This window comes from Stenella coeruleoalba (genome assembly GCF_951394435.1).
Source record: "Stenella coeruleoalba genome assembly, chromosome: 10".
In the NCBI taxonomy this organism is placed as follows: domain Eukaryota; kingdom Metazoa; phylum Chordata; class Mammalia; order Artiodactyla; family Delphinidae; genus Stenella; species Stenella coeruleoalba.
Genome location: NC_137156.1, coordinates 55,176,007 through 55,199,608, shown reverse-complemented (window position 1 = coordinate 55,199,608; position 23,602 = coordinate 55,176,007). Strand labels below are relative to the sequence as shown.

Here is a 23,602-nt window from a genome sequence, read left to right as displayed (position 1 = left end):
TTGCTGGTGGAAATGCAAACTGGCACAGCCACTTTGGAAGACAGCTTGGCAGTTTCTCAGGAACCAAACTTACTTTCACCGTACAATCTAGCAATTGTGCTCCTTGGTATTTACCCAAAGTAGCTGACAACTTACATCTACCCAAAAACCTGTACATGGATACAGCTTTATTTATAATTGCCCAAACTTGGAAGCAACCAAGATGTCTTTCAGCAGATGAATAGATAAATAAACTGTGGTACATCCAGACAATAGAATACTATTCAGAGCTGAAAAGAAATAAGCTATCAAACCACGAAAAGACGTGGAGACCTAAATGCATTTTACTAAGTGAAAGATGCTAATGTGAAAAGACTACCTACTGTATGATTTCAACTATACGATATTCTAAAAAAGGCAAAAGTATGGAAATAGTAAAAATGCCAGTGATTGCCACTGGTTGGGGGAGAAAGGGAAGGATGAATAGATAGAGCACAGAGGATCTTTGGGGCAGTTAAACTACCCTGTATGATCCTGTGGACGTTGGATGATTATGATGTGTCAATGTAAATTCCCCATTGTAACAAATATACCATCTGGTGGGTGTTTTTGATAGTAGTGAAGACTCTGCATTTGTGGGGCAGTAGGTATATGGGAAGTACCTGCCCCTCAATTTTCTGTGAACCTAGAACTGCTCTAAAAAATAGTCGTAATTAAAAAAAATTAGAAAACAGATAAATAATGAAAATCAACTAAACACAGCCAACCAGATAAGCGCACTACCCTGTAAAATGAAAGCTGTCCAGAAGAGGAATTTGCTATTTGTTACATGAGGATTTAGTGAGCTCACGGCACTGGAGACTGCCACGTACATATCGATCAGAGTGTGTCTGCTTCTTGAAAAGGGCACTTATCCATCTGGGAGAAATCTGGACCAAGTGACATTCAAATAGGTTCCAATGCTCAGACTCCAGGAACCAAAAATGTCCATTTTGTAGGGAAATGTGGCAGAAGCATTATAACGTAGAAAGGACATTGCAACATGTTTAAAGTGTGATCACACATTATGTAAGTCCCCACAATCTACCGCTAACATATTTAAATGAATAAAGCAGTCATAAATAAACAAAGTGGGCAAAATATGAAATTGGATATGGCAACTAAATACAGGTTGTAAGTAAGGTAGAAATAACATTGACTTTGAGGTTGGAGTTGGGTTGCTTTGAAAAATAGCAGTGTCCTAAAAAATAATAATGCACTTATTATTATATATATGTATATGTCCAATTGTTCCACTTGCTGGCAATGATGCCTCTTTATTTTTGTTCAATTCCCTCCCACAGAACCCAGTGAAGTTATCAATAAGGGTTTGTTGAACAAATGAGAATACATATTACCAAAATATCTAAAGTCAACATTAAACAAGCCATGGCTATTTTGCCAAGAATTAAGAAGTCTTTTTCTCAAGTTGGCCTTTGTGTTTAATCTTTGGTTGATTTGTTCCTGGAATCTTTACTGCAGTGAAGCCACTGCTTCTCTGGGTCTTGTCTGACAGGGGCACAGTTACAGGGAAGGCACACAGCCAGTTGGGCTGATCTGTCTGCCAGATTAGGTTGCAGCAAACACATATTCTTCCACTGAAGCCCTCTCAGCACTTGAAGAAACCAGGCAGATTTTTCAGGAAATTAGAAAGTTGTCAGCATTTGAATTTGATACTAGTATTAATGTATTGCTCTCTATTATCTGTACCACATACATCAGGGTTTGGACGTGCATGACGATATTCATGAGTGTTTGACGTTCATTTAACATTCATTTTGGGGGGCCAACAACGCATCAAATATGGGTGTTATGAGTCTGTTCTACTGGGAGATGAGTGAACTATGTTCACTCTTAAGTTAAAACCAAGACAAAAAAGCCCTTGGAGAGAATCAGATCAGATGAAATGAATTCAGAGGACGAAAAGATTGCTTCTGGTTGAAGAGGGCCAGGTTAACAGTATAGAGTAAGTGATGTTTCATTAAGCTTTAAAAATAGGTAGACCCTAGACGGGCAGATATTGCAGTGAGGGCAGAGTGGAAGGAAGGGCATTTGGGGAGGAAGGCAATGCCTGCACAGGGGTGAGGGCGTGCATGTTCTGTCTGTCTGTCTGTCTGTCTCTCTCACACACACACACACACACACACACACACAGCACTGAATCTTTGAGGATTCACACAGTGCTCTTTGTCCAGTCTACCTGAAGAGTTACAACAGATGTTTGTAACTCAGACGACTCTCAACCTGATCCACTTTAGCAACAATGCCAGAGAACAATCGCAAGCTATTTTAGTGGCATGTTACTAGTTTCACTGCATCCAGTGTAGAGCCTGTGTAAAAATTTTGCTTTTAAAATTTTGAAAAGTTCTCTTTTCCTGAGTATTACTAGCATACATTCAGCCCCCTGCACACACACAGCATAAACAACACTGAGAATTCAACGGTCATTGCAGAGAAGGAAGACATGGGTCAGGTACCCTCCATACAAGCATCTTGGCCAAACTGGCATCAGAGGAACTTGAAACATACTGTTCCACTCTTGAGGCTCTTTGCTGTCATCTGTTACTGACAAACAATCAGTACTTAGGACTTCACCACCCTTCTCAATTGTTGGTGCTGACAAAAGAAAAAATATTGTCCTTCAAAAGGTCTATGGACAAATTTTACATCAGCCAGGTGGATAAGAACCACAGGTTATAAAGCTGAACATGGGAAAGACATCTCCGGGTTTCTCCTGAGATTACCAACGAGGCACCAGATGGGATCTAACAGCAAAAGCTGCTTGGAGCACCCAAATGTATGAAATGTATAAATCAAAGCACTCCACTAAGAGAGCTCTGCCTAATGGTCCACCAGTGTGTGACGATTAAGACCACCAAGAAATGCCAGGGATGGCTGGGGACACCTGACCTCCCGTTTACTTGAATATGATCCCAGGTGGTAGTTACCTCAAGAGGAAAGGGGGGAGATGTAAAGTAATAATAATGATGATGATAATCAGACCGTTGTCTGCTACATTCCAGACAGGCAGTATTTCAGTGGAGATAGTGTATCAACAGCTAGAAGTAATTTAAATTTAAATAAGTCTGTAGTATTGTTTTTCTCTCCACGGGCAAATACAGCTAGTATTAAAGGGACAGGATGGGCTACTAAAAAGATGTTCTTTCTTTGTTTATAGTCTCTCTTGCTCATGTTATCTTTGGTGAGTTTGAAACCTGGAAGAAGATGGCTATTTATTACTATTATTTTGACTTTATGGCTCTCTCTCCACGCACTTTGGGGATTAACATCCCTGCTTTGGCCTAACAGCATGAACTCACATTTCTCTTTATGCTCATGTTGTGGACTGCCCCGCCCTCTTGCCCCCACCAGCCCTGTGGATCAGAGAAGGGCTCTGGGATTGATATGGCATGTTTGTTTACTCTCATCAGTTGCAAAGCCAGCAGGAAAATGCACCAGGGATGGTGGGTATTAAAGATGCCTTTACAGGAACCAAGGAAAGGTAACAACGTATGTAGAAAGATTTGAATGGATTTCAGTTTCATGCAGTCCTACCACGTTGTAATTATTTTTAGATATATGCAACAATAATCTTAAAAATCTAGGAAACAGCATTATTCATATAATACATTTTGATTGGACAAGAATGCTATACTATTTAATTGTTCACCGTGAAATATAATCCTTATGTGGTCCTTTGCTAAATAGATCATCATGTCTTAGCACCTTTATCATTTATTACATCTTGATATGTCACGAACATCTATATAGTATGTTAAATACCATAACACGCAGAATTTTCGCCCCATTTTCCTTAACCAAACTCCAGATAGCTCTAGGAGATGGATAAACCATAATCAAAAGAGACTTGTACGACTTTGATAGTAGCTACAAATTTGTGAGCGATCGAATCAGTCCATCCTATTTCATGTAGATTGTGTTTTCTCTTCTACAACAGCCTAACAGTCTCATAAGGGAGATGTTAGTATCTATTTTTACAGACAGGGAATCCAAAGCTCAGAGAAGTTTAAGTAAGCAAGGTCGGGCAGGCTGGGATGAGAACTTGAATCCCGATCAACCAGACACCACAGACCCCTTCTTTATGCTACACCAGGCCACTTATTATACATTCTGCCCAGGCACAGATTACGTATCTCCATCCACCAATTCAGTTGAACACCAAATGTTGAACCAGCACACCTTTGAGAATGCAGACGTGGAAATGTCATGATCTCTGCCCTTATGGACAGTGTAACTCGGCAGAACTAATTACACCCAAGGCAGTTCTAAGCGTCTGAAGAGGAGGCTAGACTAAGTGTTACATGGGCTTCAGGAGGACATCTGTCCGTTCTGGTTTCAGAAGCCAGAAGTGCTTTCGAAAGAAGGCTGCCACTGCAATAATATTCTGGCCTATTATCCTGGATATTGGTCAAGGTAAAGTGAATTTTGACTAGTATCCAGTAGTTTTATTTTTTAAATAAAGACAAAGATGAGGACTTTATTCCTTAATGTCGAGATTTCTCTGTGTTGTTGTCAGATCATCGTTCCAAGCTAGTCTGAGTATAATGTTGAAAGTAAGCTGTGGAGTCAGAGCCCATTAACTGCTTCTTGTCTCAATTTAAATGCATGTGCATATTCTTCACAGAGTCTACCTTATGGCAAACAGGTGCCTGTGTTTTCCCCTCTCAGAGTGTGCTGACCTTTTCCTTTGGAACATCACAACTTGTAACAGTATAATGAGTCGTGATTTTATGCTCATGTTTTGTGCATCTCGTTTAGTGGACATTTTACGAAGAAAGAAACTCTGCTTGCCTTGTTCATCACTGTGTCTCCCTTGCCTGGCTCAGTGCCTGGCACATAGTAGGTTTTCACGACCTAACTGTTGAATGAATGAAGAATTGGATTAGAGTCCTACCTCTTAAGAGCTGAAGTGGACTTGGGTCATTTCATTAACTTGATGAATCTCAGTGTTCTTATCTGTAAAAAGAAAGAAACATCATTCATGACACATAGGGCTGTAAGGATCTACTGGAAAACGTAATGATGAAAGCACTTTGTCCATGTTCAAGTGCTAAGCCAATATTTATTACTATTTTCACTGTGGTTATAATTTGGGATGAACATAGAGCCAGGAGCATATGCTAAAACCAAAGTTAATGCAGAGTGTAAAACATGCCACCCAATTTCTGAAATGACACTGCAGATCCTTCTGAGAAGATCTGTGCTAGAAAGCATTAAGCTGCAGAGAGCTCAGTGGAAACCTTTAATAACCCTGTATTTACGTGCCATCATGGCTTCCCCCAAAATTATATTCTGCGACCATGACAAGCCCTAGTCTAAGGGTCTGGTAATTGCTTTTGCCCAATCTGAGCAAAATCTGTTCCGCTACTTTTGACTTATGCAAGGGTAAAATAAATATAGAACAAGCTTGCAAGCGACGTTAAAGAAATTCAAGACGTGTTTTGCACACCGATAAAACTTAAAAACACCTGAACTTTCAAAGTCAATCCAGACAAAACTATAACTCGAAAAGATGCATGCACCCCTATGTTCACAGCAGCATTATTTATAATAGCCAAGACATGGAAATAACCTAAATGTCCATCAACAGATGAATGGATAAGGAAGATGTGATACACACACACACACACACACACACACACACACACACACACCGGAATATTACTCAGCCATAAAAAAAATGGAATAATGCCATTTGCAGCAACATGGTTGGACCCAGAGATTATCATACTAAGCAAAGTAAGTCAGAAAGGGAAAGACAAATACCATATGATACTACTTATATATGGAATCTAAAATATGATGCAAGTGAACATATCTATGAAACAGAAACAGACTCACAGATACAGAGAACAAACTTGTGGTCACCAAAGGAGAGGGGGGATGTGTAAGGGAAGGATTGGGGGTGTGGGATTAGCGGGCACAAACTATTATATATAGCATGGATAAACAGCAAGGTCCTATTGTATAGCACAGGGAACTATATTCAATGTCCTGTGATAAACCATAATGGAAAAGAATATGAAAAGAAATATATATCTCTGAATCACTTTGATGTACAGCAGAAATTCACACAACATTGTAAATCAAATACATTTCAATTAAAAAAAAAACTTTTACAAGGAAGAGTTTCAGGAGTTAAATTTGGAAAGCCTAGTGGAAACATCATGGAGTGCTCTGAATGCAACGTGTGACATTATGATGTCCTCCAAGATGATTTCACAAGATGAAGCTTGCCTCCCACTCCCACATCACAAAATACAGAAATAAGATGAGTCTTAAGTAGTTCTCCCCCCAAAGAAGAGCTGCTCCTCAAAAGGAATATCTACTGTACTTTTATTTTTTGCCTATCAAGGACAATGTAATAACTAAACTAATCACATTTCTCTTCTTGCTCAAAGCAAAATGAAGAGTCCAGTTTTAATAATTCGCAGAAAGTTTTACTCATCTACCTGAAAGTGTCCTAAGTTTTTATATCATTCATATTATCCATATCGTCCAGCATATGTTATATATTTAGTTATATCATTTATGTTTCAATTTGATTCCATTCTGACCTTTTTTATGCATTTCATGGTATACAGAGTATTTTAAGAAAATGTAAAAAATCACTTCAATCACAGAATGTTAAGCAAATCAAACCCAAGTAAAACCTGAATTAAAGTAGTAAGCTGGTGACAATGATCTACTTCAGGAAGAATCATAAAACAATGACTGAGAAGGTGTGACAAAGTCTGTGTCGGTTAAAGTGCCCAGGACAAAATCTCAGGAAGGTGAAATGTATCAACATATCTGAAGGTGTAACTAAGAAGGCTATTATTTAGGCAGTTAAAATAAATGAATAAAAATGGCCACCATCATGATCAATTCTAATAATTGGGCCTGAGGAGTCCCTTATGAGTGACAGTAATAATATTAATATATCAAAAAGCATTAACAATAGGAACAACAATAACTCTATCCAGCTTAAAATACATAGGTCTACCATCACCAAACAGAGATACGGAAATTACAGAGTGCATGATTAAATTTCTGAGACACTTAGCGCATAGGTATCTGTGATTAGATTCTGGAACTAAACTAATCTCAGTCACTTTTACTAAATGGCACTGTGCATAGATGTGTTTCACAAGTAAACTCTGTGTCTCAGAATAGACCAAATATTGGACAGTGAGTGATTTGAGTGAAAATCTTCCTTCTCAGCAACCTGTAGCATGTTGTATATATTTGCTGTTATTAACCTGAATCCCCAATATCTAGCCTTACATGGAGCACAGTTGTGATACATTTTTCTCACATTTTGTTTTTCCTTGTTGATTGTAGTTTGTTGACTATTCACGTCTAGCACCTCTCCTTGATGAGCCTGGTGTTATTTCATTATTCTCTGTATTTCTGACTGTTCTTTTTCCTCTTCTAGGATTGTCTGACCTTCACTGTGGTTAGTTTCCTTTGAGAGTCATGGTCTACATTAGTTCTCTTAACTTTGTTGGAAATTCTTCTGGAGTTTCTCAGACTTCTTACACACTTTTGTAACTCATAAAATTTAAAAACACTTAAAGAAATGTTCACCCAACAATTCATATGATATTTCAAATTTTAATCTCCATTAATTTCAAAACAGTTGATATACTGAACAAATTAATAACATTCAAATGCATGCAATTCTTAGAGTCGCTTCTGACCTGTCACCTGTCAGTATCAGCATGTGATCACAGGAAGCTAGCCTGTTAATTGGGTTGAATGATCATAAGAAAACAATGCACAGCTGAGTCTAGGGAAAAATAGCAGAACAGGAGAGAGGGAGGGTGGGAAGGAGGGAGAGAGAGAGAGATAGAGAAAGAAAGAATGGCCTAAACAGAGAAAACAGCTTTTATGTCTAATTGGGAGTCCACTATGTGAGAAGCATAGAACTAAGTGCATTATTTCTTTTATCCTCACAATATACCTGAAGACTAGGTATTGCTTTTCACATATAATGAAGCAGGCTAAGAAAGTAATCAATTTGTTTAACTTGTTCAAAGTCACGCAACTCATAAGTAAATGCTGACCTATCTGACTCCCAAACTTATCATACAGTGCATTTTATATGTTCATGTGCTTTTGACTACAAATAAAGAAGGCAATTTGAATTGTGCTCAAAGAAAGTTGAGCAAAGAAAAAGTAGTCAGTGACTGGAAGACTGTCCAAGGGAGATCCACTGGACAAGGCAATGAACATCTGCATCCTGGAAAAATACTCTGACGTGGGGTAAAAACATTTCAGCTGGCTTTGAATGGGTGAGTTATGCCCCAAACCTTCCTTCCTACTGCCTGTGCCCTGATATCATGCTTACCAGATGCCTTCTGCTCTAATATGGCTTCTGCTTACACTAGAGAGGTGTATAATTTTTTTTTTTTTTTGCGGTACGCGGGCCTCTCACTGTTGTGGCCTCTCCCATTGCGGAGCACAGGCTCCGGACGCACAGGCTCAGCGGCCATGGCTCACGGGCCTAGCCGTGCCGCGGCATGTGGGATCTTCCTGGACCGGGGCACGAACCCATGTCCCCTGCATCGGCAGGCGGACTCTCAACCACTGCGCCACCAGGGAAGCTGGAGAGGTGTATAATTTGATGGACATGAAAAATTGGGTCAATTCAAAGCCATGAAAATTAAATTAGCTTCCTGGTTTGTTTATAATCCTTTCGGGAATTCAGTTAAGATAGTCACTTCCTCTGAGTCAGCTCTAGCACTAGGACAACATCAGATTTCCTAACCAGTAAAGCTGAGTTCCAGATCCAGTACTGCAGTGACCCAAATAAGGAACTGCTTTGGAAATTACCTTAGCACTTAAAGTGTGACCCTAGACAACATCTCTTTCACTCCTGTTCTCTTCTGTTCTTTCTAAATACAAACTAAAGTCTAAACATGAGGACAAGGCATGAGGAAAGGACTTTGAATCATAATTTCTTTGGTTTGAGGCTTTGTGCCTCTCTTTTTATAAACATCCTTATCACCCTGGAAGCTCCTAATAATGGTCTGTGGAGAAGACTGACGTTTTAGAGGGCCATCTCTCTGAACATTTTAACCTGCCAGTTTCGGTTATACTCTTTCATACAATGAAATATATCTCCTGAGCTAATCCCAAGCACTCAACAATGTTCTAACTATAAACCCACAACTCTTATTTTTGTTTTCCCTTTAGTGTATTTTTCTCTGAATTTTAAAGTTGATAATTCCTTGTAAAGACTCCTTTAATCTTCATGACGAAACTATGAAACCAAAGGATAGGATAATTTGCCCAGGTTTGCACAGCTGATTTAGCCAGGATGCAAACCCAAGATTTTGAACTCCAAATTTCATCTATATAAAAATATTTCTGTTAACTTCTTGTGCACAAAATTATTAAAAAGAATAGATGTTCTGTGTTGGGGTAGGGTGTGGGGAGGCAATGTTCACTGGTATAATAGTATACACATTTCATACCAACAGATGCAGTGCACCAGCAAGTCCTGTCGGCTCTCCATTTAAAATGTTTCAAGAGGTTGATGTGTTCTTGTCATCTTGCCTGTTACAATCTTGAAACAAGCCAATTATCACCTTTCATCTGTCTCACTGTTTCCTAATTGGTCCATCAGAGCTGTCGGTTGCTCAACCAATGTCTCCTCCTGTTGTATTCTCAAAATAACAGCCAGAGAAGTTTGGATAATATGTAACTCAAAACATGATCTCACCTGGAGTAAAAGCCGCAGTCCCTCAGGGATCTTAAAGGCTCTACAAGATATGCTACTTCCTCTTGCCTACTTCTCTCTACACTCCTTGCAGTTTGTTGAAAATACGAAGCGCATTTCCACCACAGAGACTTTGTATTCCCTCTTCCCTCTGCCTGGAATGCTCTTCTCCCAGATCTCCTCCCATCTCCTTCTTCCCTAAGTGTTCCATTACCTTGTTCTCTGAAACAACCACTCCTGATACCAGTGGGGACTTAGTATTTATTACACACGTCCAGAGGGCATCAACACATGGAATGCAATGCATGTCAACCCTGAGGTCTAACAAAGACACTCTCTATTCTCTGTACACTGTTTTATTTTTTCACAAAACTCATAAAACCTAATGTTTTGTATAGTATTTGTCCATTCCCCTAAAAAGTAAATTCCACAAAAGAAGAATTTGTCTCTTTTTTTCTCTTCTATCCCCATGCCTAGACCAGTGCTCAGCATGCAGTAAGTAGATAAGAAAAACTGAATGAATTTATAAATGAATGTAAAAATCAAGGAACTAGGGCTTCCCTGGTGGCACAGTGGTTGAGAATCTGCCTGCTAATGCAGGGGACACGGGTTCGAGTCCTGGTCTGGGAGGATCCCACATGCCGCGGAGAAACTAGGCCCGTGCGCCACAACTACTGAGCCTTTGTGTCTGGAGCTTGTGCTTCACAACAAGAGAGGCCGCGATAGTGAGAGGCCCATGCACCACGATGAAGAGTGGCCCCCACTTGCCACAACTACAGAAAGCACTCGCATAGAAACAAAGACCCGAAAAAAGCACGAGGGGGCTTCCAGGAAGATGGCGGAAGAGTAAGACGCGGAGATCACTTTCCTCCCCACAGATACACCAGAAATACATCTACACGTGAAACAACTCCTACAGAACACCTACTGAACGCTGGCAGAAGACCTCAGACCTCCCAAAAGGCAAGAAAGTCCCCACGTACCTGGGTAGGGCAAAAGAAAAAAGAATAAACAGAGACAAAAGGATAGGGATGGGACCTGCACCAGCGGTAGGGAGCTGTGAAGGAGGAAAGGCTTCCACACACTAGGAAGCCCCTTCGCGGGCGGAGACTGCGGGTGGCGGAGGTGGGAAGCTTCGGAGCCGCGGAGGAGAGCACAGCAACAGGGGTGCGGGGGGCAAAGCGGGGAGATTCCCGCACAGAGGATCGATGCCGGCTGGCACTCACCAGCCCGAGAGGCTTGTCTGCTCACCCGCCGGGGCGGGCGGGGCTGGGAGCTGAGGCTCGGGCTTCGGTTGGAGCGCAGAGAGAGGGCTGGGGTTGGCGGCGTGAACACAGCCTGCAGGGGGTTAGTGCGCCACGGCTGGCCGGGAGGGAGTCTGGGGAAAAGTCTGGACCTGCCAAAGAGGCAAGAGACTTTTTCTTCCCTCTTTGTTTCCTGGTGCGCAAGGAGAGGGGATTAAGAGCGCTGCTAAAAGGAGCTCCAGAGACGGGCGTGAGCTGCTGCTAACAGCGCGGACCCCAGAGACGTGCATGAGACGCTAAGACTGCTGCTGCTGCCTGTGTGCAAGCACAGGTCACTATCCACACCCCCTTTCCAGAGAGCCTGTGCAGCCCGCCACTGCCAGGGTCCCGGGAACCAGGGGCAGCTCCCCCGGAAGAACGCACGGCTCGCCTCAGGCTGGTGCGGCGTCACGCTGGCCTCTGCCGCCGCAGGCCCGCCCCGCACTCTGTGCCCCTCCCTCCCCACCGGCCTGAGTGAGCCAGAGCCCCCGAATCAGCTGCTCCTTTAACCCCATCCTGTCTGAGTGAAGAACGCCCTCCGGTGACCTACACGCAGAGGCGGGGCCAAATCCAAACCTGAGCCCCTTGGAGATGTGAGAACAAAGAAGAGAAAGGGAAATCTCTCCCAGCAGCCTCAGGAGCAGCGGATTAAAGCTCCACAATCAACTTGATGTACCCAGCATCTGTGGAATACATGAATAGACAACAAATCATCCCAAATAGAGGAGGTGGACTTTGAGAGCAAGATTTATTATTTTTTTCCCTTTTCCTTTTTTTCCGTGTGGATGAAAGGCTCTTGCTGCTACAGCCAGGAGTCAGTGCTGTGCCTCTGAGGTGGGAGAGCCAACTTCAGGACATTGGTCCACAAAAGACCTCCCAGCTCCACATAATATCAAATGGCGAAAATCTCCCAGAGATCTCCATCTCAACACCAGCACCCAGCTTCACTCAACGACCAGCAAGCTACAGTGCTGAACATCCTATGCCAAACAACTAGCAAGACAGGAACACAACCTCACCCATTAACAGAGAGTCTGCCTATAATCATAATAAGCCCACAGACACACCACCAGACGTGGGCCTGCCCACCAGAAAGACAAGATCCAGCCTCAACCACCAGAACACAGTCCCCTCCACCAGGAAGCCTACATAACACACTGAACCAACCTTAGCCACTGGGGACAGACATCAAAAACAATGGGAACTATGAAACTGCAGCCTGCAAAAAGGAGACCCCAAACACAGTAAGATAAACAAAATAAGAAGACAGAAAAACACACAGCAGATGAAGGAGCAAGATAAAAACCCACCAGACCTAACAAATGAACAGGAAATAGGCAGTCTACCTGAAAAATAATTCAGAATAATGATAGTAAAGATGATCCAAAATCTTGGAAACAGAATAAACAAATTGCAAGAAACATTTAACAAGGACCTAGAACTAAAGATGAAACAAACAATGATTAACAACACAATAAATGAAATGAAAAATACTCTAGAAGGGATCAACAGCAGAATAACTGAGGCAGAAGAACAGATAAGTGACCTGGAAGATAAAATAGTGGAAATAACTACTGCAGAGCAGAATAAAGAAAAAAGAATGAAAAGAACTGAGGACAGTCTCAGAGAACTCTGAGACAACATTAAACGCATCAACATTCGAATTCTAGGGGTTCCAGAAGAAGAAGAGAAAAAGAAAGGGACTGAGAAAATATTTGAAGAGATTATAGTTGAAAGCTTCCCTAATATGGGAAAGGAAATAGTTAATCAAGTCCAGGAAGCACAGAGAGTCCCATACAGGATAAATCCAAGGAGAAATATGCCAAGACACATATTAATCAAACTGTCAAAAATTAAATACAAAGAAAACATATTAAAATCAGCAAGGGAAAAACAACAAATAACACACAAGGAAATCCCCATAAGGTTAACGGCTGATCTTTCAGCAGAAACTCTGCAAGCCAGAAGGGACTGGCAGGACATATTTAAAGTGATAAAGGAGAAAAACCTGCAACCAATATTACTCTACCCAGCAAGGATCTCATTCAGATTTGATGGAGAAATTAAAACCTTTACAGACAAGCAAAAGCTGAGAGAGTTCAGCACTACCAAACCAGCTCTACAACAACTGCTAAAGGAACTTCTCTAGGCAAGAAACACAAGGGAAGGAAAAGAACTACAATAACGAACCCCAAAAAATTAAGAAAATGGGATTAGGAACGTACATATCGATAATTACCTTAAATGTAAATGGACTAAATGCTCCCACCAAAAGACACAGATAGGCTGAATGGATACAAAAACAAGACCCATATATTTGCTGTCTACAAGAGACCCACTTCAGACCTAGAGACACATAGACTGAAAGTAAGGGGATGGAAAAAGATATTTCATGCAAATGGAAACCAAAAGAAAGCTGGAGTAGCAATTCACATATCAGACAAAATAGACTTTAAAATAAAGACTATTAGGAATGAGAGGAAGATGGCGGAAGAGTAAGACGTAGTAAGAGTAGTAAGAGTAAGAGTAGTAAGAGTAAGACAGACCTCCCAAAAGTCAAGAAACTCCCCACGTACCTGGGTAGGGCAAAAGAAAAAAATGAAAAAGCAGAGACAAAACAATAGGGACGGCAGCTGCACCAGTGGGAGGGAGCTGTGAAGGAGGAAAAGTTTCCACACACTAGGAAGCCCCTTCGTGGGCGGAGACTGTGGGAGGCGGAGGGGGGAAGCTTCGAAGCCGCGGAGGAGAGCACAGCAACGGGTGCGGAGGGCAAAGTGGGGAGATTCCCGCACAGAGAATTGGTGCCGACCGGCACTCACCAGCCCGAGAGGCTTGTCTGCTCACCCGCCGGGGCGGGCGGGGCTGCGGGCTGAGGCTCTGAGGCTCGGGTTTCGGTTTCGGACCGAGCGCAGGGAGAGGACTGGGGTTGGCGGCTTGAACATAGCCTGTAGGGGTTAATGCACCACAGCTAGCCGGGAGGGAGTCCGGGGAAAAGTCTGCACCTGCCGAAGAGGCAAGAGACTTTTTCTTCCCTCTTTGTTTCCTGGTGCGTGAGGAGAGGGGTTTAAGAACGCTGCTTAAAGGAACTCCAGAGACGGGCGCGAGCCGCGGCTAAAAGCGCGGACCCCAGAGACGGGCGGGAGACGCTAAGGCTGCTGCTGCCGCCACCAAGGGGCCTGTGTGCGAGCACAGGTCACCCTCCACACCCCTCTTCCGCGGAGCCTGTGTAGCCCGCCACTGCCAGGTTCCCGGGATCCATGGACAACTTACCCGGGAGAAAGCACGGCGGGCCTCAGGCTGGTGCAAAGTCTCGCAGGCCTTTGCCGCCGCAGGCCCGCCCCACACTCCGTGCCCCTCCCTCCCCGCCGGCCTGAGTGCGCCAGAGCCCCCGAATCAGCGGCTCCTTTAACCCCGTCCTGTCTGAGCGAAAAATAGACTCCCTCCAGCGACCTACACGCAGAGGCAGGGCCAAATCCAAAGCTAAGCCCCGGTGAGCTGTGAGAACAAAGAAGAGAAAGGGAAATCTCTCCCAGCAGCCTCAGAAGCAGCGGATTAGAGCTCCACAATCAACTTGATATATCCTGCAGCTGTGGAATACCTGAATAGACAACCAATCATCCCAAATTAAGGAAGTGAACTTTAGGAGCAAGACCTATGATTTTTTCCCCTTTTCCTCTTTTTGTGAATGTGTATGTGTATGCTTCTGTGTGAGATCTTGTCTGTATAGTCTTGCTTCCACCATTTGTCCTAGGGTTCTATCCGTCCATGGTTTTTTTAAAAATTTTTTTCTTAATAATTAATTTTAATTTTAATAACGTTATTATACTTTATCTTCTTTCTTTCTTTCTCTTTCTTTCTTTCCTTCCTTCCTTCCTTCCCTCCTTTAGACAACGAATCATCCCAAATTGAGGAGGTGGTCTCTGAGAGCAAGATTTATGATTTTTCCCCCTTTACCTCTTTTAGTGAGGAGGTATGTGTATGCTTCTGTGTAAGATTTTGTCTGTATAGCTTTGCTTCCAACATTTGGCCTAAGGTTCTATCCGTCCCTTTTTTTTTCTAAATAAGAATTTTTTAATTCAATAACTTTATTATACTTTATTTTTACTGTATCTTCTTTCTTTTTTCCTTCTTTCCCTCCTTCCTTCCTTCCGCCCTCCCTCCATCCTTTCTTTCCTTCTTGCCTTCTTTCCTTCTTTGCTTCTTTCTTTCTTTCTTCCTTCCCTCCTTTCCTTCTTTCTTTCCTCATATTTCTACTAATTCTTTCTACTTTTTCTCCCTTTTATTCTGAGCCGTGTGGATGAAACGCTCTTGGTGCTCCAGCCAGGAGTCAGGGCTCTGCCTCTGAGGTAGGAGAGCCAACTTCAGGACACTGGTCAACAAGAGACCTCCCAGCTCCACATAATATCAAACGGCGAAAATCTCCCAGAGACCTCCATCTTAACACCAGCACCCAGCTTCACTCAACGACCAGCAAGCCACAGTGCTGGACAACCTATGCCAAACAACTAGCAAGACAGGAACACAACCCCACCCATTAGCAGAGAGGCTGCCTAAAATCATAATAAGGCCACAGACACCCCAAAACACACCACCAGACGTGAACCTGCCGACTAGAGAGACAAGATCCAGCCTCATCCACCACAACACAGGCACTAGTCCCCTCCACCAGGAAGCCTACACAACCCACTGAACCAACCTTAGCCACTGGAGACAGACATCAAAAACAGCGGGAACTACGAACCTGCAGTCTGCAAAAAGGAGACCCCAAACACAGTAAGATACGAAAAATGAGAAGACAGAAAAACACACAGCAGATAAAGGAGCCAGATAAAAATGCACCAGGCCTAACAAATGAACAGGAAATAGGCAGTCTACTTGAAAAAGAATTCAGAATAATGATAGTAAGGATGATCCGAAATCTTGGAAATAGAATGGACAAAATGCAAGAAACAGTTAACAAGGACCTAGAAGAACTAAAGAGGAAACAAGCAATGATGAACACCACAATAAATGAAATTAAAAGTACTCTAGATGGGATCAATAGCAGAATAACTGAGGCAGAAGAACGGATAAGTGACCTGGAAGATAAAATAGTGGAAATAACTACTGCAGAGCAGAATAAAGAAAAAAGAATGAAAAGAACTGAGGACAGTCTCAGAGACCTCTGGGACAACATTAAACACACCAACATTCGAATTCTAGGGGTTCCAGAAGAAGAAGAGAAAAAGAAAGGGACTGAGAAAATATTTGAAGAGATTATAGTTGAAAACTTCCCTAATATGGGAAAGGAAATAGTTAATAAGGTCCAGGAAGCACAGAGAGTCCCATACAGGACAAATACAAGGAGAAATACGCCAAGACACATATTAATCAAACTGTCAAAAATTAAATACAAAGAAAGCATATTAAAAGCAGCAAGGGAAAAACAACAAATAACACATAAGGGAATCCCCATAAGGTTAACAGCTGATCTCTCAGCAGAAACCCTACAAGCCAGAAGGGAGTGGCAGGACATACTGAGAGTGATGAAGGAGAAAAACCTGCAGCCAAGACTACTCTACCCAGCAAGGATCTCATTCAGATTTGATGGAGAAATTAAAACCTTTACAGACAAGCGAAAGCTGAGAGAGTTCAGCACCACCAAACCAGCTCTACAACAACTGCTAAAGGAACTTCTCTAGACAAGAAACACAAGAGAAGGAAAAGACCTACAATAACGAACCCAAAACAATTTAGAAAATGGAAATAGGAACATACATATCGATAATTACCTTAAATGTAAATGGACCACATGCTCCCACCAAAAGACACAGATTGGCTGAATGGATACAAAAACAAGACCCTTATATATGCTGTCTACAAGAGACCCACTTCAGACCTAGAGACACATACAGACTGAAAGTAAGGGGATGGAAAAAGATATTCCATGCAAATGGAAACCAAAAGAAAGCTGGAGTAGCAATTCTCATGGCAGACAAAATAGACCTTAAAATAAGGAGTATTAAAAGAGACAAAGAAGGACACCACATAATGATCAAGGGATCGATCCAAGAAGAAGATATAAGAATTGTAAATATTTATGCACCCAACATAGGAGCACCTCAATACATAAGGCAAATACTAACAGCCATAAAAGGGGAAATCGACAGTAACACATTCATAGTAGGGGACTTAAACACCCCACTTTCACCCATGGACAGATCATCCAAAATGAAAATAAATAAGGAAACACAAGCTTTAAATGATACATTAAACAAGATGGACTTAATTGATATTCATAGGACATTCCATCCAAAAAAACAGAATACACATTTTCCTCAAGTGCTCATGGAATATTCTCCAGGAGAGATCATATCTTGGGTCACAAATCAAGCCTTGGTAAATTTAAGAAAACTGAAATTGTATCAAGTATCTTTTCTGACCACAACGCCATGAGACTAGCTATCAATTACAGGAAAATATCTGTAAAAAATACAAACACATGGAGGCTAAACAATACACTACTTAATAATGAAGTGATCACTGAAGAAATCAAAGAGGAAATAAAAAAATACCTAGAAACAAATGACAATGGAGACACAACGACCCAAAACCTATGGGATGCAACAAAAGCAGTTCTAAGGGGGAAGTTTATAGCAATACAAGCCCACCTAAGAAGCAGGAAACATCTCGAATAAACAACCTAACCTTGCACCTCAAGCAATTAGAGAAAGAAGAACAAAAAAACCCCAAAGCTAGCCGAAGGAAAGAAATCATAAAAATCAGATCGGAAATAAATGAAAAAGAAATGAAGGAAACAATAGCAAAGATCAATAAAACTAAAAGCTGGTTCTTTGAGAAGATAAACAAAATAGATAAACCACTAGCAGACTCATCAAGAAAAAAAGGGAGAAGACTCAAATCAATAGAATTAGAAATGAAAAAGGAGAGGTAACAACTGACACTGCAGAAATAAAAAAGATCATGAGACATTACTACAAGCAACTCTATGCCAATAAAATGGACAATCTGGATGAAATGGACAAATTCTTAGAAATGCACAACCTGCCAAGACTGAATCAGGAAGAAATAGAAAATATGAACAGACCAATCACAAGCACTGAAATTGAAACTGTGATTAAAAATCTTCCAACAAACAAAAGCCCAGGACCAGATGGCTTCACAGGCGAATTCTATCAAACATTTAGAGAAGAGCTAACACCTATCCTTCTCAAACTCTTCCAAAATATAGCAGAGGGAGGAACACTCCCAAATTCCTTCTACGAGGCCACCATCACCTTGATACCAAAACCAGACAAGGATGTCACAAAGAAAGAAAACTACAGGCCAATATCACTGATGTACATACATGCAAACATCCTCAACAAAATACTAGCAAACAGAATCCAACAGCACATTAAAAGGATAATACACCATGATCAAGTGGGGTTTATTCCAGGAATGCAAGGATTCTTCAATATACGCAAATCTATCAATGTGATAAACCATATTAACAAATTGAAGGAGAAAAACCATATGATCATCTCAATAGATGCAGAGAAAGCTTTTGACAAAATTCAACACCCATTTATGATAAAAACCCTGAAGAAAGTAGGCATAGAGGGAACTTTCCTCAACATAATAAAGGCCATATATGACAAGCCCATAGCAAACATCATCCTCAATGGTGAAAAACTGAAACCATTTCCACTAAGATCAGGAACAAGACAAGGTTGCCCACTCTCACCACTCTTATTCAACATAGTTTTGGAAGTTTTAGCCACAGCAATCAGAGAAGAAAAGGAAATAAAAGGAATCCAAATCGGAAAAGCAGTAGTAAAGCTGTCACTCTTTGCAGATGACATGATCCTATACATAGAGAATCCTAAAGATGCTACCAGAAAACTACTAGAGCTAATCAATGAGTTTGGTTAAATGGCAGGATACAAAATTAATGCACAGAAATCTCTGGCATTCCTATATACTAATGATGAAAAATCTGAAAGTGAAATCAAGAAAACACTCACATTTACCACTGCAAGAAAAAGAATAAAATATCTAGGAATAAACCTACCTAAGGAGACACAAGACCTGTATGCAGAAAATTATAAGACACTAATGAAAGAAATTAAAGATGATACAAATAGATGGAGAGATATACCATGTTCTTGGATTGGAAGAATCAACATTGTGAAAATGACTCTACTACCCAAAGCAATCTATAGATTCAATGCAATCCCTATCAAACTACCACTGGCATTATTCACAGGACTAGAACAAAAAATTTCGCAATTTGTATGGAAACACAAAAGACCCCGAATAGCCAAAGCAATCTTGAGAACGAAAAAAGGAGCTGGAGGAGTCAGGCTCCCTGACTTCAGACTATACTACAAAGCTACAGTAATCAAGACAGTATGGTACTGGCACAAAACCAGAAAGACAGATCAATGGAACAGGATAGAAAGCCCAGAGATAAATCCATGCACATATGGACACCTCATCTTTGATAAAGGTGGCAGGAATGTACAGTGGAGAAAGGACAGCCTCTTCAATAAGTGGTGCTGGGAAAACTGGACAGGTACATGTAAAAGTATGAGATTAGATCACTCCCTAACACCATACACAAAAATAAGCTCAAAATGGATTAAAGACCTAAATGTAAGGCCAGAAACTATCAAACTCTTAGAGGAAAACATAGGCAGGACACTCTATGACATAAATCACAGCAAGATCCTTTTTGACCCACCTCCTAGAGAAATGGAAAAACAAAAATAAACAAGTGGGACCTAATGAAACTTCAAAGCTTTTGCACAGCAAAGGAAACCATAAAAAAGACCAAAAGACAACCCTCAGAATGGGTGAAAATATTTGCAAATGAAGCAACTGACAAAGGATTAATCTCCAAAATTTATAAGCAGCTCATGCAGCTTAATAACAAAAGAACAAACAACCCAATCCAATAATGGGCAGAAGACCTAAATAGACATTTCTCCAAAGAAGATATACAGACTGCCAAGAAACACATGAAAGAATGCTCAATGTCACTAATCATTAGGGAAATGCAAATCAAAACTACAATGAGATATCATCTCACACCAGTCAGAATGGCCATCATCAAAAAAATCTAGAAACAATAAATGCTGGAGAGGGTGTGGAGAAAAGGGAACCCTCTTGCACTGTTGGTGGGAATGTAAATTGATACAGCCACTGTGGAGAACAGTATGGAGGTTCCTTAAAAAATTACATACAGAACTACCATATGACCCAGCCATCCCACTACTGGGCATATACCCTGAGAAAACCATAATTCAAAAAGAGTCATGTACCAAAATGTTCATTGCAGCTCTATTTACAATAGCCCGGAGATGGAAACAACCGAAGTGCCCATCATCGGATGAATGGATAAAGAAGATGTGGCACATATATACAATGGAATATTACTCAGCCATAAAAAGAAACGAAATTGAGCTATTTGTAATGATGTGGATAGACCCAGAGTGTGTCATACAGAGTGAAGCAAGTCAGAAAGAGAGAGACAAATACCGTATGCTAACAAATATATATATGGAATCTAAGGGAAAAAAATGTCATGAAGAACCTAGGGGTAAGACAGGAATAAAGACACAGACCTACTAGAGAATGGACTTGAGGATATGGAGAGGGGGAAGGGTAAGCTGTGACAAAGCGAGAGAGAGGCATGGACATATATATACTACCAAATGTTAGGTAGATAGCTAGTGGGAAGCAGCCGCATAGCACAGAGAGATCAGCTGGGTGCTTTGTGACCACCTAGAGGGGAGGGGTAGGAAGGGTGGGAGGGAGACGCAAGAGGGAGGTGATACGAGGATGTGTATAGCTGATTCACTTTGATATAAAGCAGAAACTAACAGACCATTGTAAAGCAATTATACTCCAATAAAGATGTTAAAAAAAAGAGAAAAAAATGAAACACAGCAACACAGCAAAAATAAATAAATTAATTAATAAACTCCTACCAACATCTAAAAAAAAAAAAAAATCAAGGAACTAAACCTTAACGGTCTTTGGATCATATCAACTTACCTTAGAGTCCATGATTCACCTGTGGCAATGCCATAAACTCCCTTGCCTTTTCCTCTCACTTATTCAGCAAAATCCCAACCCTGCATTAACCCAAATCACCATTTTGACATGTCTATAGACAAGAATCTTATCACTTCTAGAGAAAACCATCTAACAGCATAGACTAATTCCATTATCAGTTTCTGATCACCAATCCCAAGAGGGTATGCAACACTGCCTACTGCTCTACATATTTCTTAGCTTAATTTAGTATCTAATTCTTCACCCATGTAGTATTGCACTATCTTTTAGTAAAAAATAGTGTAATTTTCCAGGATTAATGAACAAATCTTCATGTATTTATTCTATTCATTCTCTTCTTTTAGTTGTATTGTTTCCATGCATTTCAACCAACTCAAGACTCTCCTATAATAATAATTTTGTTAAAAAGCAAACAAAAAGAAAAACTGTCTAGCTATTACTCTTTACCCCTACTTTTTATCTTTTTAAAAAAAATAGATTCTATTTGTTAGAACAGTTTTAGGTTCACTGCAAAGTTGAAAAGCATATAGTATAGAGTTTGCATAGACCCCCATCCGCACACCCATATAGCTTCACCCTATATCAACATCTTATACAGAGGGGTACATTGTTACAGTCCATGAAACTACATCCTTGATACATCATTACTAAACAATGTCTAGGTTCCCTCTTAATGTTGTGCATTCTATGGATTTTGACAAATGTATAATGATATGCATCCACTATTATAGTATCAAAGATAAAAAAATACTGCCTTGGAATGATAAAGAAAAAAGCAGAAATGAAAAAGAGTAAATGTGCTGACGTTAGGTGTGTTTGCTTATGAAAGACCAAGAGTCAGATTTGAAAATACAGGCAGAGGCTACCTGCAGTTCCATGTCCTATATATAATTCCAGAGTGGAATTTTACTTGGGGGTGGCAGCACTTGCAGAAATGACATCTTGGCCTATAAAGAACAATCCTGGGTGTGTACAGAGAAGGCTCTCCTTCAGCTAGGGAACAGATAATCCTAAAGAGTCCACCAGTCTCGTCTGGGCCAACAACCTCAATCTGGAATTCATAGACACTTAATGACATACTGAACATGGACTTGCTTATTTCTCACTGTCTGTCTCTGGGATGCCTATATTAGTCCAACTAAAAGACTCAGGGGCCTACATTTGTTTTTAATATACATGTGAAAGGGGAATCTAATCCTCTCCCCTGTTTTGTCTTTCATTTGGGCTACATTGTCATGGTTGCTCTGTATTGAACTATGTATGACAATGGGGACAACACAAACATGCACTGATATAAATTGGGGAAAAGCCTCATGATGATAGGAGCAGGACATCTTGAGAATCTTCTGACTCTCCGCTCAGTGACTGAATATAGGCTTGAGTGTTAAGCTAAATGGATTAAAAGAAGAAAACAGAAGGAGATTTTCCAAAGTTAATTTGCTTTCTCTTCATATATCAGGCCTGCCTTTCCTCTCCAACCAAAATAGAAAGAGTTGCCAATATTATTGTCATAACCTTGGTTAGTCCTGTGCTCCTATGGGCGGAGTTACTGTGCCTTAAAGAAAGGAGACATGCTTCAGATTTGGGCACAATATACATCTTCATTGGGAAAGATAACCATCCTCCTGTGTCTCTTTTTCACTCCATGAGGTTTTTGTAGACATACTCGCTCAGGTCCTACTTTGATCCAAGCCAACTATCTTGGAAGACATGGCTGAGGTTACTGGCTTCACATTTAGATTCAGTGCTTTTTTGTTGTTGTTGTGTGTAATCCGTTTGTTTCTTTACTGGCTTATTTTTCCTTCCTTTCTGGTGGGGGTAATGTGGAAAGTGAAGAGAATAAAGAAGTATGGAAGACCTGCCTAGGCTTCTAAGTCTGAGCCACTTGCTCTTATTCTTTTATTTTTGTAACATCTTTATTGGAGAATAATTGCTTTACAACGGTGTGTTAGTCTCTGCTTTACAACAAAGTAAATCAACTATACATATACATATATCCTCATATCGCCTCCCTCTTGCATCTCGCTCCCACGCTCCCTACCCCACCCCTCTAGGCGGTCACAAAGCACCAAGCTGATCTCCCTGTGATATGCGGCTGCTTGCCACTAGCTATCTATTTTACATTTGGTAGTGTATATGAGTTCATGCCATTCTCTCACTTCGTCCCAGCTTACCCTTCCCCCTCCACGTGTACTCAAGCCCATTCTCTACGCCTGCGACTTTATTCCTGTTCTGCCCCTACGGTCTTCAGAAACACTTTTTTTCTTAGATTCCATATATATGTGTTAGCATGTGGCATTTATTTTTCTCTTTCTGGCTTACTTCACTCTGCATGAAAGTCTCTAGGTCCATCAACCTCACTACAAATAACACAATTTCGTTTCTTTTTATGGCTCAGTAATATTCCATTGTATATATCTGCCACATCTTCTTTAACCATTCATCACTCGATGGACACTTAGGTTTCTTCCATGTCCTGGCTATTGTAAATAGAGCTGCAGTGAACATTGTG

At 41.0% G+C, this 23,602-nt stretch overlaps 1 protein-coding gene across 14 annotated transcripts in view; it reads right to left on the bottom strand.

Moving 5' to 3' along the window:
- ARPP21 (cAMP regulated phosphoprotein 21) overlaps nt 1-23,602 on the bottom strand; it is a 1,021,360-nt gene that overhangs the window by 198,571 nt on the left and 799,187 nt on the right. For all 14 annotated transcript variants that reach the window (XR_013830175.1, XR_013830176.1, XR_013830177.1 and 11 more), the window contains one exon: nt 4,934-4,995. The gene's annotated coding sequence lies outside the window, so the exon portion shown is untranslated. The remainder of the gene's footprint in view (nt 1-4,933; nt 4,996-23,602) is intronic.